Here is a 27,061-nt window from a genome sequence, read left to right on the forward strand (position 1 = left end):
GGGCACATGCCTGGGTTGCAGGCCAGGTCCCCAGGTGGGGGCGCACGATGTTTCTCTCCCTCTCTTTCACCTTCCCTTTCCCTCTGTCTAAAAATAAATAAAATAAAATATTTTTAAGAAATAGTGCAATAATGGAAAACTATCTGACCAAAACCAAAACAACAAAACACTGTAAGTTAGGTCAGAAGACAGAAAGACAATTGTGAGGGAAAAAACTCTTTGCAACATATAAATATTTTAAAAATCGCAGGGTCGGGGGCAGGTGTGGAGACCTAGGTCCTGTAGGAAGACAGGCAAAGGATGTGAGCAGACGGCGCGCATGCATGCACACAGCCCTTCCCTGAGACACCAGTTCTCAGGCGTCAGACGGGCAGGAACTCCAGAGCTCTTTCAGAGCTGTCCCTACTGCACGTGCTTAGTTGGAAAGGATGCACTGGAAGCAGGCAGTGGGGCCTTTCCAGCTCTCCAGACCACTGAAGTTCAAGGTTGCTCACTCCAAGAGTGAGCTCTGAAGTGGGCTGTATGGTGATGGAATGACAACTCAGCCCCCACTTCTCCTAGGTCCCGGGTGCTAATCCCATGGACGCAGTGGCACTTGGGAACTTGTGTGCATAGCGGCTGGTGCCCTCGAGCCCACGGGCTCCCGTGGACACTCCAGGCTGCTTGCCTTCCCTCCAAAGCCCGCGCCTCACCCTCACCTGGGACTGTTGGATCAAGGGGTTTTGCCTCTGCTGCCCATTCTCTTCGGGCATCTGGGTGGTCACCTGGGTCTCATGCTCAGTGTCTGAGAGGGAGGAAGTTCAGGGGGAGGGCAGCGGTCTGTTGGTGCTGGCCATGGGATCGCCGTCACCAGGCCATCCACTGGCTGGGTCAGCCAGCTGGCCTGCCCTTGGCAGATGAGCCGTGCACACGGCTGTAGAGTGTCAGCCTCACTCGGGCAGGTCTGTTTATGGAGTTTGAACGGAAGAGGTCAGACAGAGATGAGGAGACACACAGATGAGGAGATGGAGGCGGCAGAGCCGCGTGCGGGGCCAACTGCGTGCTCAGGACGTGCGAGAACCTTCTGTCCCAGAGCCGAAGGCCTGGCCCCAGCCGCCGTATCTCAGCAGACACCACTGCTGGCAGTACGCTGTGTTCTCTGTGCCGGGCGCTGGTGAGGGCTGACTTGATTTGATTTACAAGCTGATTTTTCATGGTTTCTCATGTGGACTTAAGAATACAGTCTTTCCTCTGCTCGAGCGGCTTCCACACAGAGATGACAACGGCACAGGGGACAACGAAACAGAATGAGCTGGTGCTGCTGGCAGGCCTTGGACAGGAGGCCCCGTGTTGGTCCCGCCGGTGCCAGTGGGCTCCCGAGGCCTTGCTGCTCACTTGGGCAGAGGACAGCTTTGCCTCAGGCAGGTCTCAGCAGGGGGACAGCCACAGCCCTGCCCAGTGAGGCAGAGTCGGGTGCAGCTAGTGCCCAGCACCCAGTGGGGCTTGAAGTCACACAGCGGGAGGCTTGCTCGCTAACTACCGGGTCCCCTTAGACCTGTGAAGTCCCATGCACTCAGCCCCCTCGCCTATTGCCCTGAGCCCCTCTTCTGCTAACCGGACCCATTAGGAGTATTTCTGTGTGAGAGAAAGCCTGTCATTGTGTTAGGGGCCTAGCGGGCAAGCACCTGCCTTTCTCTCTCCTCCACTGTGGCGCTTATGCCATTTAAAGGATGTCCTGCCCAGCGTGGTACCCCTCCTGCTGCCGGGGCACCCTGCACCGGCTGAGTGCCTTGAGCCCCGGGCGGCCTTGGGTCTGGCCACATAGGCCCGCAGGGCTGTGCCCCTCTGGCACATGCAGCCCTGTGCTCTGAGTGCTGCGCTGGCACAAGCCCATTGGAGGGTCATGTCTCCCTGATGAGCATCTTCCTGCTCCATGCGTGAGGCCTCCAGGCCTCATTTCATTTGGGGGTTGGTGTGGAGGCCAGAGGTCGCCTCACCTCATTAGAAGGTGGCCCTGCGAGGAGACTGCGGACCTGTGCGGAGCCCTGAGACCACGGCCCCCTCCCTGAGCTGCTTTACGTATTGCAGGAACATTGGAAGTGGTGCCGTCAGCCACTTGTGGCTGTCGACACTGAAATAAAATAGAAGTCCATGTGCGCAGCTGCAAGGCTGCAGTGGTGGCTGTGCTAGGGGACCGCCCAGGGCCAGGAAGAAGTTGGGGGTGGCACCGATGGAAGGCGAGAACTCGGGTCCTGGGCAGGGTGGTGCAGTCCGAGGCTCCCCGCCTGCCTTGCCCGTGTGTGGCATCATTTCTCCCACTGCTCTAACTCTGTTATGAAATTGTGTGCGTCAGTGCGAAAAACCCGGACCATAGACACAAGAAACAGAAAGCAGGAGTCATCTCAGCTGTCAGATAACCTCCGTGAAGGTCTTGGGGTGGTGACTTCACCCATGCACATGCATGCAGCTGGCACGCAGGCTGCCATTTGGGGGCTCACAGGTACACGTGAACTCGTTCACTCTCCAGCCACCGGGACTGGGCATTGCTGGCCTCCTGCTCTGGTTTATAGCTTGAGTGAACTGGGGCAGAAAGCCTGAGCAGCTTCCCGAGACAGCACAGAGCTCGCCAGGACCGGCCAGGCACGTGGGCTCTGGAGGTCACGTGTGAGTCACTGGTCTGCACAGCTCCCACTGTGCACGTGTGTGTGCATGCAGGTGTAGGCATGGGCACGTTGGGCACACACGTGAAGACTGCACTCCTGCTCGCCGCTGGGCTGGTCTCCCTCCTGGCACGGACATGCTGCTGCAGAGTCAGAGGCGAGTGCAGCGTTCTTATCCTGACAGGGCGCCTTTTGGCTGTGGCCAGCTTTGCTTGCAGATGAGTGTTTGGGATAACTCTCATTATGCCCTTGGCGACAAGTGACAGAAAAACCAACTCAAACTGGCTTACGCAAGAACAGTTTATTTACTCGTGAAGTTATCTCTGGACTTCTACAATAGGTCACGCCGTGTATGAAGTTGTCTGTCAATATGTAGTTTCCAGAGGCACTGTGAGCAGTTTTCCTCTGTTTTTCTGTCTCTGTGGATAATACTTAGTGGAGCACTGAGAGCAGCTGTAGACGGTTATAATTAGCTGCTTGGAAGTCAAGTGTGAGCATATATTTCTGTCCCGCAACCCTTTTTCTGAAAAGTTCGGGCCTCTTATTTTTAACTCTCTGCTCTATTAGCTAGTGCAGGGAGAAGAGAAGCTCAAATTAGTTGGCTTTGTGTTTATTTTTACTTGACCTTTTCTATTTCAGATTTTGAAAGGAAAATGGGAGATTCTTTTTTCTTGTTTTTGCATAATTTTCTTCCTTGACAAGAAGTCACTTTTAATAACAGACTCTCTGAAAGGTAGAATTAACCTCAGGGCAGTGTGGCTAGCATTTTCTGTTCGTGAGACAAACTTTCAAATGTTAATCTGTTTATTCTATGAAATACCTATTAATTCCCTTTTCAGCCGTTCTAGAAAACAGCACGCGTTTGTCCCAAGGAACGGTTGTGTTTTCCAGACAGCCCGGCCGGTTTCCAAAGCAGGGACGTGGGGCAGGGCGCTTGTGCGGAGCGTTTGTCGGAGAGCCAGATGAGGCAAGAGTGGGGAGGATTTGTTTACTATTTGATTTGGTTTTCCTTCAGTAACTGAATGAAGTACTTGTCACTGACAGGAGTCTATTTTAACTTCTAGGAGATTAAACTGCTCACCTGTAGCAGTTTGAGGACTGATTCGGGTGTTTGTAAGCACCTGGCCATCCCTCTGGTCAGTGTGGTGGTCCAGGAGGTGCCGGCATTTATTGCACCTTCGACGCTTCTAGTTACAGTTGCTATCAGGATTCACTTACTCTGAGTAGGTAATTAATTTTTTGCCATTAGTTTCAAAGGTAACAAATAAGCATGTTAAATCACATCTCCTGGATGATGTTATGACAGCAGCTTCCTCTCCTGCCTCATTCACCAGAGCAAGCTGGGTGCCTCCCAGGTTTTGTTCTTCTGGAAGCTCCTGTGCTGAGATCTCTGTCCCCATCCAGGTTCTTAAGACACTCCTTCCCCAACAGCCTCTGGAGGTGATGCCGCTGCCTCTCCAAGTCCCTGCTGCTCTGACTCTTTCCCCTTCGTGCTCAGCAGCAGGGACTTGTCAACATCCGTGTTCTAACCTTTGTTGGGAAGCATCACACGCTGGGCAGTGTGCAGAGCTTAAATGTGCAGCTCAGTGAGTCGGCACAAAGCCAACTTCTGTGGGGCCTCCGCCCCGGCTGGAAACAGCACCGCTGTCCCTGGGCCCCCACACGGGCAGGGGGCTGGAGCCCACGGGTTTGTCCTCCGAGCGCCTGCCTGTGGTGGGCCTGGGGCGGTGGGTCTGCCTGCCTGCTCCATAGGTTTGAACTGTATACACGTGCGTTCTAAGAATGCGATTTTGTATCTGTTTTCTTTTGTTCAACATTGTGTCTGTGAGACTCCCTGGAGGGTTGGAGTTTTTGTTACTGCTGTGTAGTATTCCACTGTTCGATGGTATCATGCATTTACTCAGTCTGTTGATGGATATTTAGGTATTTGGGCAATATGAGGAAAACTGCCGTGACCATTCCGATACACAACTCTGGATGAAAAATGCAGGCCTTCGGACCGCAGGTGTGTGCACCTCCATGCCAGTGGGCAGTGCTAGGCTGTGGCCAGCGGGTGCTGCGGGCGCCCCTCAAAATGGACTCTGATTGGTGTCCTAAGCTTTACCATTTTGTGGGTGCTTTGTGGTGTTTCCCTGCAGTTCCAATTTTCATTTCCCGGACGGCTGATGGTCGAGGACTTCCTGTTACACTTAGCGACCACTTGGACTTCCTCTTTGGAAGCGCCTTTTAAAGTGCCCAGCTAAAAGCCCAGGCACCAGAGAAGAGGTGGGTTAGGGGCAGTGCTGGCTGCCACACCTCCATCTTTTCTTCTTTAAAAAGCCCTTTTCCCCTTATAAGTTAAAGAAATTGGCTCATTTCTGAATTCTATCACGGGTGACTTCTCTGGAGTTATCTCTTTCATTTTGTTTTTTAAAAAGGGATAAATACTTCATAATCTTAATAGATGTTTGTGGCAAGTTCCCGTGGATGCTTTGGGCAGCCTCTTCCCCACCCGCTGAGACTCCCACAGTCTCCTCTCTGCTTGCTTCCCAGCATCTGGGCGGGGGTTGGGGGGCCAGGGCAGAGTGCTGGGGAGCCAGCTCTTCTCTGCCATTAGTCCCTGGGAAGAGCTGCTCAGCGAGAGATTTCTGTTCTCAGTGCAGCCAGGCAGAAATAAGGGGCTGGGCTGTGGGTGGCCCACATTCCTTTGGGGTGACCTGCCTGGTGTGAGGTGGAGAGATGAGGAACCCACAGCCTTGGAAGACCCTCTCTCCTCCCGTTTGGGGATGCAGGCTGTGTTAAAGCAGGCAACCGTGTAATTTACTGCTTGAAGGGGGACACTTTTGAGAGTGGAAGGGTCTGTGATTAGTAACTGTCAGGCGGCAAGGGAAACTGGACGTCCTGGGCAGACGGGGTCATGACCCCGGTGTTATGATCCCAAAGTCTGAGAGCGTCTGTCAGGGGGAGAGTGAAGGAGGATCTGTGAGTTGTAAGGGGCTGCGTGTGTCCCCTGGGCCACAGGGCAGAGGGCCCTCGCGCATGTCCCCTATGGCCCTGCTAGATGGGGCTCCTCGGGGCGTGGGAAGATGGCTGGATGGGGAGGCAGAATGTCTAAGTATTTCACGCCTCATCTTTTGACTCTGTTTAGTTTTATTCATCTGTGAAAAAGCAGAATCTACTTGCCTTGCTCGAATGCCTTCCCTGGGGCTCTTTGGGGGAGTAAAATGTGAGGATAAAACTGAAAAATGTTTTGTCAAATGTTACTCAGTGTGCCCTCAGCTCTTCCCTTGTCTGCTCTTCAGTGGGTGCTGAGAGGAGGAAGTGCCTTCAGAACGCTGTCTCCTAAGACTGTTCTGATTCTGCCCCGAAGCGGCCGGGACAGGTGGATTTCTGGAGCGGCGCGCTGACTTAGAGGGTCTCGCCCGCAGGAGCCACGGAGTGACTGAGAGCTCTTTAATGCTGGACGCTGTGTGAGTGAGCTCCTTACCATCAGCGCGGTCACAGCCCCGTTAGCCCTTCCTTGACACGTGCGAAGAGTGTTTAGCGAACCACTTTATAAATGTTTCAAAGACTTCAAATTGGAAGTCACAGCTGGCTTTTACTTTTGTAAGCAACCCTCTGTTATGATTAGTCAGTCATATACAGATATCACATAAAGGAAGATAAATAGTTAGTTAAGAATACTTCTAAACACCTGCTGAAGCAGCAGAGTTTTTCCATACGTTGAGGAGAGCCAGGATCCAACCCCGCGGTGGCATCACCTGCTCTTTTTTTCGGGGAATGTTGGGAGCAGGAGACTCCAGACGGCCAGAGGTGCTTAGGGGGCTCCTTCTTTTTTAGGCAGTGGCTCTGGCCGGAGGGCACCTGGGGGTTTTCTTGGTTCCTGCCCTTAAAAGGCTGACAGCCTTTGAGATCAAACACACAGATAACACAAGAATAACAGGAGGAAGGAAGCATCATCGTTTATCAGGTACCTCAGGAGGACAAGAGTATCACCACTTGCACTGCTGGACCCATGGCAGATAATGATTGATTAACGATTTATCGTTGTTGAAACTTCTCCGTGGAGGTCACAGATGACCCCAAGATTCATCTCTGGATGACACTCATTTTATTCAGAGGCGAGAGGATGCAGCCATCTCTCTTCACCGGGCAGGGGGCAGTCCGGGCTGGGCAGTGGGTGGAGAGCCCACACTTCGCATTTGCAAAGTCTTCCTGGAGGAGATGGAACACACACATTAAACAAGGATGACAATAGGAAGGTGGGACTTGAGTAGAACTCTGCTGAAACAAACATTAAGCTGTTCAGGTCCTGACTAGTGTCGCTCAGTGCACTGGGCATCTTCCCGCAAACCAGAAAGTCAGGGCCCACGCCTGGGCTGTGGGCCAGGTCCCCAGCTGGGGGTGTGCAGGAGGCAGCCGATTAATGTTTCTCTCCCTCTTTTTCTCCCTCCCTTCCCCCTCTCTAAAAACAAATAAATAAAATCTTAAAAAAAGAAGAAGAAGAAGACTATTCAGGCCTTGACTGGTGTGGCTCAGGGAAAGGCCGTTTGTTCCATTCCTGGTCAGGGCACATGCCTGGGTTGTGGGTTTGATCCCCGGTTGGGGCGTGTACAGAGACAACCAAACAATATTTCGCTCTCTCTCTTTCTCCCACCTTTCCCCTCTCTAGAAATAAATAAATAACTGACGGACTATTCAGCATCATTAATTTTTGCTGATTAAGAGCGTATCTGGGGTCTCTAGTCAGCGCGGTGACTTGGTTGTGTTAACGTGGGGGTTGGTCCCCTCCCCCGGTCACCCCCGTTGCCGCCAGCTCAGCTGGCATTTACTGAGCCCTCACTCTGTGCCGGCAGCTGTGCAGACTTCCTCGCCTGGATTATTCTGTTCAGTCTTCAGTGCAGCCCCCTGTGGGTGGCTCTGTTACTAACCCAGGTTTCCAGGAGGAGGCCTTGGGCACAGTGTCAACTCAGGTGGCTTTGTCCCCAACCCGGGGAAACGGTCACACTATTTTGTGCAGAGGCTGGTGGGCTGGCTCACCAGGGAGGGGGTCTGTGAGCTTCTGTGGAAAACAACAAAGCAGGGTGATCATTTGGGGGATGCACTTCTCCTGCCTCTAAAGCCCTCTACCAGCTCACAGGCAAGCTTCATAAAGGTCCATAAAAGGGTTAACGTGACCCGTCATCTGGGCACAAACAGTATTTGGGACTCAGTTCTATTTCTTCATCCCAGGAACGCAAAAACCCCTGTTTTGGGGTTGACCTCATCTGTGGTGAGCAGGAGACAAGGTGAGTGGTATTGGGGTGCCCGTTGTCACGGATTAAAGCCCTGTGCACACTGGTGTCCCTGTCGGGCCTTCGATAGCCAGGGTCGTTCACAGCATTGCCGTAGCTCAGCGTCATCCAGCCAGTCCCTGACCTGCATGAGCCAGAGACCCCTGACAGTCCCCACCAATGGCTGGTACTCTCACATGCCGCCTACCTCACAGTTATGTCCCTGTTAAGGTCCCGGTGTCCTGTGAGTACACTTCAGATGTGATCCCCCCACCCATCGGGCACCTTGGGTTTTGAATATTTACTATGTAAGTTTAATGGTTGAGACATTTTTAAAATTCTGATCAGTTAAGCCCAAGAATTCTCGCAGAAGCCGTGTGCTTCTTCTGCTTTTGCCTGTAGCACATAAGGAATTGCTTGCTCTGAAAGGCCGCTGTGGTCTGCGGTGCTGTCATGTGACACAGGGCTGCGCTGGTGAGCCCACGAGGCCTGGCTCCCCGCAGCCTGGGGCCAGGGCATCCGCCCATTACACATTAGGGACACCGACTTACCCTTCAGGGGACTTTATTTTATTCTTTTCTGCAAAGCCCAAAGCTGAAGCGATACGTATTTGGTCATTAAGTGATTTCACCGTTATCGCCCTTTGCATACGGAATGTGCATTTTTGCTAGTGGAAACCAAACCCTTTGCGTGAGGTGGGTGCTGGGCAGGAAAGGTGAATGCCTTGAGGGGTGCTGGTTGAGGCATCCTCTCCTGCATCAGTCATTGTCCCCAGGACAAAGTTCCTCTCGGGCATCAGCACAGGAGCAGGTGCTGACTGAGCTGGTTTTGACCTTATAAATGGGATCAGCCTGGGAATCTGCCTCATCTAAGGGGTCTGGCGGTGGGGTGTGGGGGCACCTGCAGGCCTGTGTCTGGGCAGGGACTATCCCCACAGCATTTGCCCTCTGCCTCGACTCCAAGTCTTTCCAAAACATGTCTTATATTTCTGAGTTTCTTTTAAGAAATTTTACATTTTATTCAAAAACAGAATAGGCTCAGTGGGGACTGTGTGTAGTAACAGAGGCGCACAGCTGGGAGGAAGGAGGCGCTGCAGACTCCGCTGCCTCACAGCGTCCACCGGGGACGCGTTGTGTGCTTCCCCTGTGTCTTTTTTCCACGTGTGGGGGGCGCCCATGCAAGCGGGGTTCATCTGTAAAAGGCTGTGTGTTTATTCTCACATGTTTAACTTCAGTCACCTTCAAAGCACTCTCCATCCGATGCAGTGCACCTATCGAGAGGGTTTTCCACTGCACCAAATGGTTTTTGAACTTGTTGACTTTGATGCTTTTAGTGCTTCTGCCCTCAGCAAACTGTTTCCCTTTCAGGGCTTTTTTCATCTGGGGAAACAAAAAAAGTCGCTGGGGCGAGATCTGGTGCACAGGGAAGGTGGGGCACAGGGATCTTGCCATTTTTGGTCAAAAACTGCTGAACTGGTGTGGGCAGATGCACTCGTGAATCACCCGTCATGAAATGGGCAAACGCTTTGAAAAAGTCTTCAAAAAAAATTCACTGAAGCTGAACGCAGCCTCTCACAACAACGCCAGCTGGTGCACTGATCCAGATGGGTTCCTAGAACACTCACCTAGCGGGAAAGCCTGTACTATAAGGGGCCCGCCCTCCAGAAGATAATTCCAGTTTTGGGGGGGATCTCCCCACGTACACAACCCCACCCAATGGACTGCTGCTCCTCTCGGCACTTCCACAGGCCTCTCCAGGCCACGGAACAGATGTGACCCAGCAGAGTAACCCAGGACGACGGCACGTGGAGGAGCAGTCTGCGTTTTAACCTTTACTGTTTGGCAACACTTTAGCACAGGCTTCACAGACGGTGTTTCCTGTCCACACCCTGAAGACACCACGAGGAGCAGGCAGCGTTGTTGTAGCTCCTGCATGTCTTCCTCCGGGGTAAGGATAGAGGAAGCCCTCTGGAGCGCTGCTGCCTGCCCTCCATCTCTAGGAGAGCGCGCCGGCCACCCTCCTCGGCTTCCAGGACACCGGCTCCAGGCCCACCGGCTCGTTCTTGTGCCATCTATGACCACTTACTTTCCAGGCCGGCTTTTGGGCCCATGGAAATGCTGTGTGTGTAGAATGCATAGGAAAGCCACGGACGGGTGCACACGAAATGGTGCGTGTTCTGTAAGGGGGGCTTCTGTGATACAGGTGGGATTTCTGGTGCACAGCTGGGACTCCTGTGTCGCACACGGGTCTGGCCTCTCATCGCTCTGTGACAAACCTTTCCCATCACACGCGGACGTCAGTACAGATGGCGCCTCCCTCGTCATAGGACTGGCGCATTTGACCTTTTTCTTTTCTCCTTTCGTAGTAAAAGAAAAGGTGGTGTTAAAAATTCCGATTTGGGCCTGGCTGGGTGGCTCAGCTGATTGCAGCAGCATCTTGTACTCCGAACGTCTGCTGGGTTGGTCAGGGCACATACCCAGGTTACGGGTTCAGTCTCCGGTTGGGGTATGTATGGGGGGCAACCGATCGGCGTTTCTCTCTCTCTCCCATCCTCTCTCTCTAAAATCTGTAAACATATTCTCAGGTGAGGACTGAAAAAACTGATTTTATGTGAGCAGTGTAATGCACGTAACCACCCACTCGCTAAAATGAGTGCATCTTAGTCTGTGCTGCGAGCACACTGCAGTCACTAAAAAGTCCCGTGGGATGAGGGCACCCCCGAATGCCACTGTTTAAAGTAGCTGCCGACGGTAGTACTATGCGTGGTGGGCGGCATATTCCGGCTGCCAGGGAGTGCGAGTCAGGGTAAAGACTCCCTCTTCTCTCCTCTCCCCAGCTGTAAACAGCTTTCGGTCTGTGCCTCCTTCCCCTTGGTCCTCGTTCTCCTTGTCAGTGTCACCATAACTTTAAGTCACACTTCTATTTGTCAGGTCATGTGGGGACTTAAAAAATATCACCTCTCCAGCTCTCGGTCATTATGAGTTGTATTTTGAGATTTATATGGACAAAACTGAAAACATTTTTAGCCTGTTTCTCATCTGTCATTAGGCTTTCTGTGCTTTTTTTCACAGCTTTAGTTTAAAAATGTTAACACGCGGAAAGTAATATTTATAGTGTCGTGATAATATAAATGTATTTCACTGCAGAACCACGTGGTGTGACTGGAGAAGGCAGAACATGTGATTCCACATCATAGAACCCTTGCCCAGGACAAGGGAATGTCTGACTGGGACCTCGCAGTGTCTTTTCAGGCTTCCCTGCTACTTCCGGTGGCTCTGGCTGCCACGGTGGCGTCTCACGTCTTACCGTGTCTGTTTCTTGGATTCTGTTTTTGTTTTGCTGGAGCGTTCCCTTAACCCACTTCTCCTTGGAGTGCGTGGCTCACAGACTTCTTGGGCTCCTCGCGCAATGGTCAGAAATACAGGCATTTTTGTTCCCGTGCTTGATTGATAATTCAGCTGGGTCTAGAATTTTAGGGCCCTATAATTCCCCCTGGGAACTCAAAAAGCATTCTCGGTTATTTTCTGGAGTCTACATTGCTAATGAGAAGTCACATGCCAGCTTTATCCCGTTCTTTCTCAGGTGAATCTCTCTGCTTTGGCCTCTCCCTCACGTGGCTGATGGTTTCTTCAGGAATTACCCATCGCCTCATACGCTTCTCTTCCAGGCCCAAGTGACCGTGCTGTCGCGGAGCGCTTGTTCTCAGGTCTCAGCCTAGGAGTAGAAGTCCTGTCATGGCCTCAGTTCTTGGGGAAAGAGGCCCCCACAGCCTGCACTGCTGTTTCCACTACTCACCCTTCCAGTCATCCTGATGTCACTGCTTCATGCCACAACCGCTTAGGCCAGTGCCCTTGTCGCTGCCCAGACCCCTTTGTAAGTTTTCAGCACTGCTCTCATTCATTCGCTGCCAAACATTTCCTTTTCTGCCACTTCGGTGGGGTCTTGGGAAGAAAAGAATGAAGATGTATACTTCATCACCATTTTCAATTAAAAGCCTTTTTAGCTCACTGGTAGCCACAGGATTCTGTACCTTGAACATTTCTAACCATGTGGTTCTTTCTTTCCAGTGAAAAAATTGCTCCACATTATCAAACAATTGGGAAGAAATTAATTGAGCCAGTTCCTGTAAATTTGTCAGCAGCAGGTATAAGATCCTTCCCGGGACTCCATTTGCCAGCATGTCAGAGTGCTCCGTGAACTGAGAAAGAGCGCGGGTAATCTTGTTACACTTCCCTCGATAGTGTGTTGCAAGTTAGTTAAATTACACATTCTGAGCCAGCTCATTGCCAGTAAATGAAATGTCAGTACCCCACAGAAAGTGGGCGGGGGCGGGACGGTTCTGTGTATCTGTTTTGTAGTAAGTGTGGAGATGATTTATGAGACTTTATGATACTGTTAAGTTAACTTATTGAAAAGCTATGGTTCACAAAGAGATAAAATTTTCATCACCGTGCCCCCAAACAACCCATATTAAACTAGTGTCAAATGACAAAACAAAACTAACATAATTATAAAAATAAGAATGGTGGCAGCTGAAATCTATGATAAACAAAAGCAATCATTGATAAGGAGCTGTCCTTTCTGAAGCTGCGAGCTCATGGCCTCTCCGTGCAAGCAAGCCGTGGGGCCAACTCTGCTGCCGAGCATGGAAGCCATGCTTCTTGGGATTGAATTAGACCTCTGTCAACTCTAGTAACACCTCAGATTTGGGTTATAAATTCTGAATTTTAGTGCTCCTTAATAACTCACTTTATAGGCTACCGTTGAGTACCATAGTTGTATTGGAAAAAGCAAGGCTGTGAACTCTTGTTGGTTAAGCGCCAGGGAAAGGACCAGGTTTGGGGTTAGCTCACAGCCCCTGGGGGGCTGACTTGGGGCCTCCCTGCTAAACCAGCGTGGAGGCCAGAGGCTTTTCTGGGCGTGCGAGCAAAGCTATTACATTTTCACCAGACAGATGCCCTGGACGTATCAGCACCATTCTGTGTGTGATTCTACTGTCTTCATGGGCTCCGCACCCCCTCGGGGAGCACCCACCCCGGTTACGCCTGCGAGCAGTTGTTTCCGTCCGCGTGGCACTCACCAGGGGGCCTTCCCATGTGTGGAAACAAACTCGGAAGGGCTGCAACGGCTAAAGGTCCCCCTCTTGCTGTATCCTTTGGCCCTATTTTTGGTAACTTCATGCTGGCCACACTAGAATCTTCTAAGGGCACCATCCCTGGTCGCCCCCACACTCTGGTGTGTCTTCTGAGCTGGTTGCCTTCCCTCCCCCCAAGGAAGGAAGATACTTTGTGTACTTGGGCTTTATTTCCATGATTGGAAAAAACATTTGTTTCCATTTTATCAGCTCCTTTATTTTCCCTGTTTTCAGTTACCATAGTTTTCGGACTATAAGATGCACTCCCCCCCCCATATTTGTGGGGGGAATGAGGGTGCGTCTTACAGTCCAAATGTAGCTTACCTGGAGGTTTCTTTTTTTTTTTCCCCTATTTTCCACCTCTAAAACCTAGGTGCGTCTTATGGTCCAGTGTGTCTCATAGTCTGAAAAATGCACTATGTCCCAGAGTTTGAATGTATTTTTTTAAGAACTGTGTCCGGTTCATTGTACAGATGGAGATTTGGGAAAACACGACTTGAATTACTGCGGAGTCTAAGTTAAGGCACTCTGGAATGGAGACGCCACTGTCGATAGAGCGCACTGATCTGTGTCCAGGTATTCAGCCAACTGTGCAGTCTCGGCACTGCACCTTGAACTTGGCTGTGAAGCACTGTCTTTTACATGGCGCTAGATTTAAGTTTGTGGTGTCTCCGCTCGTAAGAGGTGCTGACCACTGATTTTTCACCCCTGTGACATCGTTGGCAGGCCTCCTCTCAAGGCGGTCGGCCTCACGAGAAGGTTGGGGACTGCTCCCTCCCTCTTCTCTGAACGGTCTGTGAGGTCTGCCCGCCCAGGAGCCCCTGCTCTTACCGTCATTCTTCTCTGTCCTGTCTCTCCAGGATCGCTTTCTTCTGTATCTTCTAGGGTTTCTCCTAGTGAGGGTCTGCTGCGAGCAAAGTTTCTTGGCTGTTAATTTGTTCGAAATCATCTTACTTGTCATTGCAAAGAGACTTTGGTGGGGTCTAGAATCCCAGGTGAGCAGCTCTTTCTCTCTGCACAGTTAGGATCTCACCGTCCGCTGCCAACTCCTCTCAGTCATCCCTTCAGCTAACCAGGGAAGGTGCTGCCGCTGTTGAAGTTGAAGTAGCAGTGACCACAGCTAACGTGCTTCGGACGTCTTTATAGTCAGGACAGTTGGAAACCGCCCTCTTCTGCAGTTTCCTCTTTTTGATTTTCTCATGTGGGCTGTCAAATTTCATTACCCCCCGCGCGGAGCCGGGATTCTTGGAGTCACCCAGGCTTGGTTTCATCTCTCCACCCGGACTGCTAGCTGCCAAGTTCTGCCCATCACACCTCCATCATATGTCTGATGTTGCCGGTCTCTGCCATCCCTCTGCCCCCGCCTTTGCTCTCCCCCCCTCCGCTCCCCCCCTCACCCCCCAAATGTATTCCCAGCCTCTGGTCCCAACCCCCTGGCCGTCAGAGCTGTCTTTCTGAAAACAGACTGGGCTTTCTTTCTTATGCAAAGTTTGTCCCTGTCGCCTTCTGCCGAGAGGCTTTCCACCCTCCCTCTCACCGAGCATCGGAGCATCCAGGCCAAGGGGCGTCTCTCTACCTTCCTGCTCCCCCAGGCTCAGTGACTCTGGCCCCACTTGCATCCCCTCGCTGCTGCCCGCTGGCTTCCATCCTTCTGTGGTGGGTACGTTCTTAGGACTAATTAAGCACTTAAAAAGAAGTCACTTTGAGAAATTAGGCTTCTTTGTCTTAGCTGCCTTCCACCCATGATTATTTACCTGTCGTCCACTTGTCTCGAGCATATCAAGCCTCCATATCTCGGAGTAGCTGGTGTTGCTGAGCGTCGGGGAGTCTGCTCCGTCGGAATCTCGGTTTAGCCGCACTCATGTGATGGACTTATGCAGCGGCAAGGTAGGAAATGGGAGTGCTTAGTTTTGGCAGAGTGAAGCCTTAATTTCCAATCTAATTAAATTATAATGATAAATATCATTTAAAAGGAAATACAATTGCTTCACTTAATCAATATGATTATTACTGGCACAGCCAATCAATCCATCCAGTGCTAAGTGATACATTTATTTTAGTACAACTAGTTCTGTACTTGCTATTAGTGCGAGGCCTGTTCAGTCTTACAAACCCCACTTTTAACCAGCACGGCTCTGGCATTTGAAGTTCCTTGTGTCCAGAGATAGTTGGATAGGAACCTATTGTAGAAGCCTCTCCAGTTTGACTAAGTTGGGGGTCACACTGTTTTCAGGGGGAGATGTCCTGAGCCTGGGAGCATTCAGCAGAAGAAGTCTCCGGAAAGGCATGGGGCGGGTTACCCACCTGAGTGTGTCAGGAGCTGGGGGCCACAGAGCTGCCCAGCTGTGGGGGCTTTCTGCTCATCCCACCCTGCCCCAGTTCTCCCCTTTAGGTTTTTAGGTGGCTGCACTTCCTGCTCGTTTCACCTGGCAGACCCAGGCAAGTCGGGAGGGAGGCAGGGTCACGGCTCTCAGCCTGTTTACTGACTTGCTTCCTGTCCCCAGACCACAGCCCCTGTGCCGCTTCCTCCTCAGTTTCTCTCTGATTCTCTTCTGTCTTGACTTTTCTCACGCTCTTGTCACCCTCTGTTCCTACGGAGTGTTAGCGCTCCTCTTGTCTGCCACAGATGGCTGGCAGGTGGCCCTTGTCAGTTGTCATGTGGTTACTTGTGTAGCAACTCCTCTGTCCCATCACCATTGGGATGGTCCTGGCAGAGCCCTGACACATGGCGCAGGTGTGTCTAAGCAGTCACAGCCGGGAGATATGGAAGGGTCTTGACACAGGTCAGTTCCACCCACGAGGACCGGGAATTGTGACAGGAGCTCTGGCCTGGGGGAGCGTCCTGGTGACCGGACTGTCTGCATAGCCGGGGCTCCCACACGCTCAGATAGAAGGACCTCGTCTGCACTCCAGCCTGTCTGCAGTGGCCGCTCAGGGGCCCTGTGGCTCCTGCAGTCCGTGTTAGCGCGCAGCTCTGCCAGGAGGACTTCCCTTCATTGGGACGTCAGTTTGTTTATCAAAGAGAAAGAGTCCTAACCTTACACAGGTTTTGGAAGTATATGAGCATGTGCAGACGCTCTCATTAGTGACTTGCTGGTGGAACCGCTCTAACGCAGGCAGGGAGTGACGTGCAGATGTCGTTCCACAGCCCTGTGCTGGTCGGGGGGTGGCCCGGGGCTCCTCTGCCCAGGCAGCAGGGGTCCGGAGAAGCCTGGGCCTGTGCAGTTCTGTCTGCACTCACACACACGCTCACCTTGCAGAAGGGAGGCTCGCACAGGGCTGGCCCAGGGGCACATTCCTTGGCCTGTGCTTGGTGCCTGTTGGCTCTCGTGTGTTGGGAGCAGAAATGGATTGTGGGTGTTCCCCGTGCATCTGCCTGTCCTGGAAGGTGGGATAAAGACATGATTGATTATTGTGTATCAGCCTTAAAAGTTCATAAGAATACATTAAAAATCATTTAAACTTGTATTTAGAAGGAAGATTTTTAATTCTTTATTATTAGAGTTCACCTCCGAAAGGGTGACAAGCATCTAATACTGAGTTAATGTAATTAATTGAATCTTTTCATTACACAGAGTGAAGTCTTTCAGGTTGGGCGTGGAGACCTTGAGAAGCAGCTGAAGAAACGCACTAGCCACGCATATGTTCTGATGACCTCAGTCCTCCACGCGCCGACGGGGGCCTGGCCCTCGGACCAGAGTGGACACAGGAGCTGAACTGATTCCAAGGTAGGCGAGCACCTGCAAACATTGCTAACATTTGCCTGATGAACAATGCCTTTTGTTTGATGTAAACCCGTCGTGCCCTCTAAGATGAGTTTTGTTGAATCACCCCCAGCAGAGGTTACTGTCAACGTGGATTCATTCCATGGCAATGGCTCACAAGTCCCTGCACCCCCTGCCCCGCAGGCCGGAGCGCTGCTGCCCTCCGGAGGCTGCCGGTGCCGCCACTGGCCTCAGGGTGGGGAGGTTGGTGCCTCCTTCTGTAAATCATTTACAGAAGCCTTTTTACTGTAAATCATTTCCTTGGAGGCGATTAGAAAACTTCTTTAAGTACTTACCTTTGGTGATGATGGTGACTATGGTGACTATTCAGTGAGTCAGCACCTGCTTTTGAGAGAAGCTGAGACGAGCGTGTAGGGGGTAAAGACAAGCCCCATCTGACCACCGAGGGGGTTGAGTCTGTGCCTGGAAAGGCCCTGCTGGTGGTTTCTGAGTCTGTAAATGCCGGGAATGTGGGGGAGCTGGTTCCCAGGGAGACCTGTGAAAGACGATTGCTTGATCCCCCGCTAATGCTCCTTCTTTGGCACCCAGGCAGTGAGATTGTGAGGGGGCACCTTTGAGGTTGCTTTGTCCGGGGCTTGTACCCTGGAGTGGAGTTAACTTTCAGCCACAGATCTTCTTGTAGCCTGATGGGTCACATGAAGTGAGCTTCTCTGTAACTCTATTCACTGAAGGCTGGAATCCCGGGGCTGGCGTGGGTCTGAAGGGGACCCTGAGCCTACTGCTGCTGAGCGAAGTGTGGTTGTGACCACCTCCGTGTAGCAGGCCTCAGGCATGAACGAATGAGTTATGTGGAGGAGCAAGTACTTTTATACAGTACCTTTATACAGTGTAAGTGTGCACTGGAGAAACGAAGTGTTTATATTCTACTGCACGAATGAATTGTCCTTAGAGCCATAGAAGAAGTACTCAGGCCAAAGCAGTGTCGGAAGCACATGCTGAGAAGGCACAGGCGAGGGCTGCAGTGACGACATCCTAAGTCCTGTGTGCTCCTGACTCCTAGCTAGAGCTACCGGCAGGGCTGCAGAGACGACCTTGGGCAGAGGGCTCTTTGCAGGGGGTCAGCACCAGAGTACTGGTGGTGCCGCTCTGGCCTCCTGTCATCTGCCCTGTGTGGGCGCCGATGTAAGGACCCAGGAGCAGGTTTCACAGTCTCCTGGTGTTCTGTGTACGTGCGGGCCCTGAACACTCCTCTTGCCCAGCTCAGGGCCTCCTCCCAAGCTGAGAAAGGGGGCACGTCCCAGGTGAGCCACAGACACACCGATGCAGGGAAAGTGATGTGGGAAGGTGCAGGTAGATGGAGGTGCATCTGCCGAAATAGGTTCAGAGCTTTGGCATTCGTCCCACTAGGAACTGCAGTGCATGGAGCCTGCTGCAACATGCAAGAAAGGCCTGTGCAGCGCCCTGGACCTGTGCTTCGCTTTGTCCGACACGCGTGCCGAGCGCCTGTGGCAGGCACTGACCTGGCCTCAGGACCAGGTGGACAGAACAGCTGGTGGGGCAGAGAACAGCCCCACTGTCACCACCGGGTGGTATCGCCCATGAGAGAGACCAGGGGAAGGAGATGTAGGGGTTCTCTGAGGAGGTGGCATTGGAGCCAGGACCCAGGAGGGGTCACCACACCATGATGAGGTGCGGGGCCTGGCCTGCCTCCTCTTCTCTGACCCCTCAGGCAGCAGCAGGTTTAAGGGCGTGGGGGACACATAGCTACCTGCTGCTGGCCGCAGGCCTGGGAGCTAGTCAACATGGAGCAGCAGGGGGCATAGCAACTCAATTGCCTTTATAGTGTTGAGTGCAAACCAACACTATAAAGTGTGTTGTTCTTAGGAGTCTGTTGGTAACTTTCTTCTAGCTGTTTTGTGTCTGGTCGTGACTAAAAATAAGATAATGGGTGCAGGAACCTTCAGACTGATGTGTAAAAACCAAAGAGAGTGCTTCGTGGATTCAGGAAAGTCTGGCATCCTCCCGCCCTTGCTGCTTTTCAGTTTCTCCAAAGGCTCCCTCTGCAGAAGGGACTTGGGGAAACACAGTGGTGCCCTCTTGTGGACAGTTCTTGTGCTCCCGGTGTGCAATAGAGAGTTCTGGAAGATGGCCCTGACCGCCCCATCAACCCAGCCTAGCTGTACCCAGCAGACATGTACCACCGCTGGCTGCAGGTGCACCTGCCTGGCTGCACAGCCACGATGACCTGCAGACACAGGCGGGAGCATTCGATGTGGCCCCTCCGTCACATCCTCGCATTGTGATGGGGGATCCACATTCTAGAAGCTGCTAGAGGAAGGAGCAGGGGTCTCTTCTTCCGCTGGCACTTCCCAGGCAGACATGGTCTTTGGCCTCAATGTGGACAGTCAGGCGGGCTCAGGGTTGTGGTGTCTGCTCGTGCTGCGACAGTGGTGGGGAGACAGGTAGCCTGCTGTGGAGGCAGGGGCGGTGAACTTCGTGGGGTGAGGCGGAACCCAGTCTTGAAAGGTGAGCCTGTGTCACCCAGGGGGTCTCATGAGGAGGTGAGCACGGGTTGGAAGGGGCTGCAGAGCAGGGCAGGAGATGGCTGCAGTAGCCTGGTGGGCCTGAGAGGGGCTATAGCTGTGGGCGGGGGCGTGGAGGGGAGGGCCCTTGGGTGGGTGCAGGTGGGGGTGAGGGAAGAGACCAGACCTGTGTTTTATTTTAGTTTTATCAAAGTAATGCCTTCCAAGTCAGACAAATCCCATAATTTAGAAGGGCCTTTGGTAAAAAGCAATGGTCCAGAGCCCTCATCTAGGCCTTTCTGATTTGTTTTAAAGGGTGTGGCTGTCTGTGATTCTGGCTTGGTCCATGTTGGGACTGGCTACAGGAATCAGAGGCATGGCATAGGGGAGAGAAGAGGCTGCCCCTCACAGTGGTGTCTGCTTAGAAGACAGGGCTGGAATGGCGTTGTAGCTGTGAGTGCCCCACACTCCTTCTGTCCTGGAATTCCACCTGCGACGTGTGAACTCACGCACAGTTGGGACGTGCGCTGGAGAAAGTATCACAAAGCGATGTGCCTGCTGTTCTTGAGAAGGTTCCCAGGAGCTGTCACAGGACACTTCTCTTTTCATCCCAGTGGACCTACCTTTAGCTGTGTGACCATGACTGTTTGTAAGGTGACTGGAAATGCGGGCGCTCTGCCTCACCAAAGAAGGGAGGAGTGGATGTTGGTTCGCAGATGGCAGTCCCTGCCATACTTCTCATTTCCAAATAACATACTTTTTGATTTGTAAATTTTAGACATTATCTGTTGACTTTCAGTTCAGGTAGAGGAGGATTTAGCTCATTTATACTTCTCCTTTCCTCCCATCTGCTCCTGTGTCAGTTAGGAGAGCTTTTGGCTGAAAGCAATGGAAAACATGACCTACAGTCATGTTTTAAACAATTGGGGATTTGTTTATTTGTTTCATTATAGGTAATGCAAAAGTAGACTTTTACTAGTGTTGAATTAGAGCACAACCACATTAGGAATCTGGGCCAGTGTCTCTGCAGTTCTCTTAACCACTCCCTCATGGTTGCAATGTTGCTGCCACAGCTCCAGTAATCACATCTACATTCAAGGTAGGAACAACTGGGAAGGAACAGACAGTACAGCCCATGTTTGTCCTTTTTATGGGAGCATTCAAGAAGCCTCCATTATATATTTACTTACATCTCATTGGCCAGACCTGTGTTGGGCATCCAGCTGTAATCACAAAGGAGGAGGATCACTGGGGTCAGCCAGCCAGGACAGGCAGCTTCATTCCTCTGCTGGTTATCTCAGAACTGTGCATGCCTACCTGTCCTTGTTCCCTGGACCTCAGACATCTCCTCGCTCCCTACCCTGTTGGACATATGGGAGCACTTACCCCACCATGCTTGTCACCTCTTCTCCCTCTGCACTGTTCAGCGTCTGTCAGGTTTGTTTTTCTGCTTCCTTTCACTGTATTGAAGTAGAAAACTTCATTCTGTACCCAGAGTTCAATCGGTTTCAGATCCACGAACAGCATTTGTGTTATTATCGTGATCAGTAAATGTCATCTGTCACAGAACCAGGTGACACGCATGTTATCCTAGTTCCTCCTCCGTGTCCCACACCAGGACTTCTCTGCGGACAAAGGAACCTACCAGCAAGACTTCCCTTTTAGCACCCTCAATTGCCGTGAGTCACCGGCATTTGCTTTTCATTGTCACAGACTCAGGCCTTCTGGTTTGGTTGCACCTTGTCCTGCATCCTTGCGTTGCCTGGGTGGTGGAGCAGAGTGTGAGAATGGCTGCAGACCTGGCCCTCCCTGTGAGCGCCGTGTCCTGGGCCAGCTGACCAGTTTCCTCGCAGGTGCCGTGACAGCGACCTCGGTGACAATGAGCATGAATCAGGTTAACCTGTTTCCATGGATGTTAGTGCTAAGCCTCTGTTTTCTCACTGAGAGAGGACCACCTGCTCTCTTTACTTTCTCCCCAGACTTTTGCAGCTTTTTTGTTCTGCTTTTGGAATATACATTCTTTCATTTTCCTTGAGATCTCTGTTGGTCTAGTTCATTTCCAATTGGACTTGGCTCAGTTTGAAAGCTTGCTCATACAGCTTTTTTGCGGGATTTTTGTTTTTCAAGCTGGATTTTTCGTGGTATAATTTACACACAGTAAAACTTGCCCTTTTTAAGTGACAGATTCACGTGTTCTGACAGATGTGTGCCGTTAGCACACATCTCTTTCATCCCAGCGGTGCGCTCCTGCCCACGCACATGCCCTGTCCCATGTCCTGAGCGGCCTGCCTGATGTTGATGTCCTGGGACATTGTGTGCGCTCGACGGAACACCCAGGCCCTGCATTGAGGACAGGCCCGTTCCCACAGCAAGCCCAGCGGCGAGAGCCCGTCTTTGGGGCACTTGTGCGGACAGCTCTAGACAGTAGGTGGTGCTGTGGGACCGCGTTAAAAGGACCAGGAAGCAGCTCTAAGGAAAAAGACCCGTCCTCTGTGGGCCCAGATACCAGGTTCCCTCAGAAAGCTCTTGCTCACTGGCTTTATTTTCACCATTTTAAAGGGCCCGTCAGACAGCATGTGGAACTTGCAGCTGGTTTAGTTCACTGAGTGATCTCATTTGTGAAGGAAATATCAAACAATTTCTAAATTCAATTATAATAAATTGAGTCTCTGGAGGGGCTGACTGCATTATGGAATTGAAAGGAACAATTCATACGTCTGCTCCAGTTTTTCCGATTGTTATTACTTTGACTCGGGCTGGCGAGCACACAGGTGTCAGGTGCACAGCGTGTCAGGCGAGTTGTAGAACTGCGCACCTGACACCTGTGTGATTTCGTTCACCAGTGTCACCCCCAAATTCAGTAAAAAGGAAAAAATCGTTGCTTTTGCTTGTGCAGTTTACATGTAACATTTTATGGTTCTGCTATTTCAGCTTACATTTCAAATAAGAAGTAATTAAGATAAAAGGCAGATACCTATACTGTCAAGTTACAAACATGCCGTGACAGATTGCCGATTTTAATTAGTGTATAATAAGGTTGCCAGTATTAAGTGTACCGTTTGTAAATCAACCAGAACTTGTATATGTGAGTGTTTGGTCTTTGTTGCCAGTATAAAGCAGAGGAATAATGTAAATAGTGAAGTTTTAAAATCTGTCTTCCATGAACTCTCATCCTGCATCTGTCACCCTTCACCGGCCTGGTTGCCTGCTTTTGTCGTCTGCCCCTCCCCCACCTGTCTTCTCAGCCTGACGGAGCAGCTGCGGCGTGGGGACAGGGCCCTAGACGGTTGCGGCTGGCCAAGCAGCTGCCGAGACCCACGATGCCAGCCGGGGGCTAAAAGTCTTTGCCCAGGCTCTGCCCACCAGGTCCCAGGAGACCGACGTTTTAGAGGGAAGGGAGACCACAGCCAGTGGAGCTTTCTCTGGCCAAAGCAAGCGAGGGACCTGCCACAGACCCCCCTTTGCCGGGCTGGCCCAGGGCAGTACCCAGCTTACCCGGGAGCCTCAGGGTGCTTGTCCCCCATTCCTGCACCCTCCCCCAGGCTCTGGGCAGTTGAGGGATAGAGATCTGGGAGTGGGGTGAAACTCAAGGTTACACTGTTACACTTGGGTCTCTGGAGATGGGACGCAGCGCACCAGGTCCCTGCATTTTGTGGTGGGGGTGCGAACACACTCCTCAGAGCTGAAGACAGCTTGTGGGAACCTGGTTGGTAGTCACACTCTCCTTCTCTTAGAACTTGGTCACAGTCCATTGCTGTCCTCCGGCCAGACTTGACCTCCCCAGTCATGCTTTAGTCTAGATGCCCTTAGGGTTCTTTATTCGTGCATTTTGGTGATATTGCTGAGAACACTGCATTGTCATGCTTCTGTCCCCTTTTCGGTGCACATGAGTGTCTGGCTGGTGGCACATTCAGACCTTGATTTTGGGGGAGTTTCTTCTGTCCTGCGTCCCTCCCGTTGGAGTCTTCTGGCCTTTAGACCCACGCTGTGCCTCGTCTCCACCAGGGCAGCCCGGCCGTGTGGTCCCTAATTCCTGGTCAGCTCACTCTTTTCTCCAGGCAGTCTTGCTTCGGTTTTCCTTTGGACCTGACCGTCTGTCTTGTCCTGTTTGTACATCCCTGTGCACACGTGTGTTCGTGCTGCTGCTTTAATCTACACATTTTCCATTAACAAAAATCCTGGAATCATTTACAGTAGATGAAGTCTCCCAAAGGTTTTCTGTTCTAGAACGAGCAAAACGACTCTGTCATCTTTGAAGGACCAGCTGGTTTTACTTTACATTTCAAAGGGTTTTGGTTTTGGTTTTGGTTTTAATAGTCAGTTATAGTAAGCATTGTTTTTAAAGGATGATTCAAAACTAATCCTTAAAGAAGTACCCACTTAAACTGTGGCTATCAATTTAGTTTAGTTTGAAATTTATGTTCAGGCTTTTTTTTCCCATTGTGATTTGTCTCCCTTATTATGGTCAGGCTTTTAACAGTATCTTTCCAAATTTCCCCTCAGTCTGTAAGTAGGAACCAGAGCTCTCCCTGTGTAGCCCCAGGCCTCAAAGATCTGAGTTGTCCTTTGCTGCCAGTATCCATCTGCGGGCCCCCTGAGCCATCTGCGGGCCCCCTGAGCCATCTGTGGCCCCCTGAGCCATCTGTGGGCCCCCTGAGCCATCTGCGGGGCCCCTGAGCCATCTGCGGGGCCCCTGAGCCATCTGCGGGCCCCCTGAGCCATCTGCGGGCCCCCTGAGCCATCTGCGGGGCCCCTGAGCCATCTGTGGGCCCCCTGAGCCATCTGCGGGCCCCCTGAGCCATCTGCGGGGCCCCTGAGCCATCTGTGGGCCCCTGAGCCATCTGCGGGCCCCCTGAGCCATCTGCGGGCCCCCTGAGCCATCTGCGGGCCCCCTGAGCCATCTGTGGGTCCCTGAGCCATCTGTGGGCCCCCTGAGCCATCTGCAGACCCCTCAGCCATTTGTGAGCCCCTAAGCCATTTGTGGGCCACCTCAGCTACCTGTGGGTCACCTTAGCCATCTGTGAGCCATTTGTGGGCCACCTAAGCTATCAGTGGCCACCACAGCCACCCATCCGTGGGCCACTTGAGCTGTCTGTGGCCACCATAGCTGTCTGTGGGCCACTTGAGCCACCTGTCTGTCACAGTCTGTGACTGCTGTCTCACTTGAGGTCACTTTAGTCTATTGGAACTAATTATAGGGCCTTCAAATTAAGGGCCTTTTGTCTCCCCCTTTTTTTTTTTTAAGTCCAATACCTGCTATACTTTTTTGAGAAATGTAGATTTTGATTGTAATCCAAATTTCCTTGATAAAGTCACCTTAAAAGAATGAAAGAAGCCTAATTGAATTCATGATCTTGAGTGGAGAAATATTGCAAGTAGACTGAAAACTAGACATATCCTATTTGAAACCGTTTCAATATGGAAAACAGAAACGTGTTAATTTAAAGAAATACGCATATGTTATTTTGACTTTAAAACTTGTGAGGAATCTTAACGTACTGCAGAAAGTACCCTTGAGTAGTTGGGCAGTCATCGGGCGACCTTGTAGGAGAGGGAAGACCGTGGGGGCTCCTGGATCCTGCAGTGTTCTGCTGCTCCCCAGGGCGCGACCTTGGACAAGCCACCTAGCCTCTCCAGCTGCCGGGCTCACCTTCAGGAAGTGGTGGTGCCGATGCTGTGACCACAGCTAGAGCCCAGGTGGCTACTGTGTCCTTGCATGCCTCTCTCCACAAGCCTGGGGTTTGTGCCATGACCGTCACCGTGTTGTACAGATGAGGAATGGGGGCCTTGAGGGTAGGAACTTTCTCCAGGTCCCCCGGCCAGGGGGAGGCAGAGCGACGTTCCACCAGGAGTGCCTGCCCTGGGTCCGTGCTGGTTACCACCGGGCTGTTCTCAAGGCCCCACGGCACCCCGTCCAGTGGCGCACAGCGCAGCCCGCTCGTGGACACTCAACAGCTGTGAGACAAGCAGCGGCCGTGTCCAGGCTGCCCCTTGGGCAGCCACCTCGGTGTCCCCTTTACTGAGACTTGGTGAAGTCTGAGGAAGCCACGCACGTGGCGTGATTCGCAGGTCACTTGGTAAACTCACACCACACACTGCCCCAGCAGCTGCTCCCTCACAGGTGCCTGCCCATCCTTCCCTCCTAACCTCCCAGCAGTCAGCAGCGGCACACTTCCCACTGCACTCCTGGCTCAGTCCTGCCCTCTCCCGGCTCTGTCTATGCCCGTGACTCGGAATCTCACCCCCCAGCTCTGTGTGGGAGAGTTCCCCACCTGCCTCCCCAGCCCAGAGCTTCCTTGTGCCGTTCAGACTCAGGTCCGGGTCCACCAGCATCTTCTTTTGGGGATTCACAGACGTCTCCAACCTTGGACGGCAAACCCAGCCCCTGACCCCCAGCCCACTGGCAGTCTCTGCCTCAGCAGTTCCACCCTTCAGCCTCTCAGCCCCTCAGCCAGGGCCATCTCCCCTCTCCTGCCATCACCTAAACTGTTGGGGAAGCTGTTAGAACATGTCCAGAGTCAGCTTATTCCTCACCTTCCCTGCTGCCTTCAGTGCTTTGAGCCACTGGCTCCGTCCCCGTCTGGTTAGCCGCTCCTGACCAGTCTGCCTGCGTCAGCCCTGTCCCATAGCTTTTCTTCCCCAGGGACCCGAGGCCAGAACCAACCTAAAAACTCCTGGGCAGAGTGACCACCACATCCTGGCACTGGCCCGGGAGGTCCCACAAACGGACCCCCAGGAGCTCCCAGCCTTCACCTTTGCCATGCCAGCCTCCCAGCTGTTCCTGGGGCTGCTGGCCACTGCTCAGGGCTTTGGCCCTTCTGTGTTCTAAGAACATTCTTCCCGGTATCTGAGCTGCTGGATCACACCTCCCCTCAAAACGCAAAAGCCACCGCCACTGCCTCCTGCCCCAGGCACTCCCCCTGCAGCGCCTGTCCCCTCAGACATTCGGCCTGGGTGGTTTCATTGCTCAGACACACTGGGTCGTCCTTCGTGTCCTCGTTAGAACCGGGGCTCGTGCAAAGAGACCTCGCTGCCCTTTGCTCACCGACACATCCCAAGCCCTCGCAGCTGGCCTGGCCCGTGGCGGGGCTCGCTCACTGTTCGTCGGATGAATGAGTGTTTGCTGTGTTTCTTATTAACAGATACTCCTGGGTTGCTTCACTTTACTATTATTATTTTTAATCCTCACCAGAGGGTATGTGTATTGATTTAGAGCGAGAGGAAGGGAGAGAGAGAGAGAGAGACATTGGTGTGAGAGAGAATCATCGATTAGTTGCTCCCCCTCCCTGCCCCGTACGCACCCCAACTGGGGATAGAACCCACAACCTAGGTGTGTGCCCTGATCGGGGACTGAACCTGCAAGCTTTTGGTGTACGGGACCATATGCCAACCAACTGAGTCACCTGGCCAGGGCCGGGGTACTTTAATATTAAATTAGATAATGTTAGAAATTTCCCATGTGTTGATTACATGTAAATAATTAATGAACAACTGACTCATTTAGGGAGTTTAGAATTTTAATGGAATAACCTTTTTTTTTCTTCTGGTAAGAGTGGAAAAATAGTTTTTAAGAGTTTTATCCTAAATTAATATTCTAGGAACATTAAATTTTGGAGTCTTTACTCTGAGGACATAGATAAAAATAAAATTAATTAGATACCAGGATTGTCAGATGCTACATGGCGTGTGGCTATTTATGACATTCTCCTAGAATTCGGTAGTTACTAACTTGCAAAGGCAGGGCAGCTGAAGTCGGAAATTGATACACTTCTAAAGTGGGAAAAAGAGC

At 52.0% G+C, this 27,061-nt stretch overlaps 1 protein-coding gene across 11 annotated transcripts in view; it reads left to right on the forward strand.

Moving 5' to 3' along the window:
• ADARB1 (adenosine deaminase RNA specific B1) overlaps positions 1–27,061 on the forward strand; it is a 103,814-nt gene that overhangs the window by 28,847 nt on the left and 47,906 nt on the right. For 8 of the 11 annotated variants that reach the window (XR_008426042.2, XM_045196516.3, XM_024562352.4 and 5 more), the window contains one exon: positions 16,601–16,753. The gene's annotated coding sequence lies outside the window, so the exon portion shown is untranslated. Of the gene's footprint in view, positions 1–11,594; positions 11,765–11,958; positions 12,106–13,498; positions 13,602–14,800; positions 14,913–16,600; positions 16,754–27,061 lie in introns of those variants that run through there. The other 3 variants (XM_053917714.2, XM_053917696.2, XM_053917701.2) reach the window with 3 other exon arrangements.

The sequence above is a fragment of the Desmodus rotundus genome, chromosome 2 (genome assembly GCF_022682495.2).
Source record: "Desmodus rotundus isolate HL8 chromosome 2, HLdesRot8A.1, whole genome shotgun sequence".
Taxonomy (NCBI): Eukaryota; Metazoa; Chordata; class Mammalia; order Chiroptera; family Phyllostomidae; genus Desmodus; species Desmodus rotundus.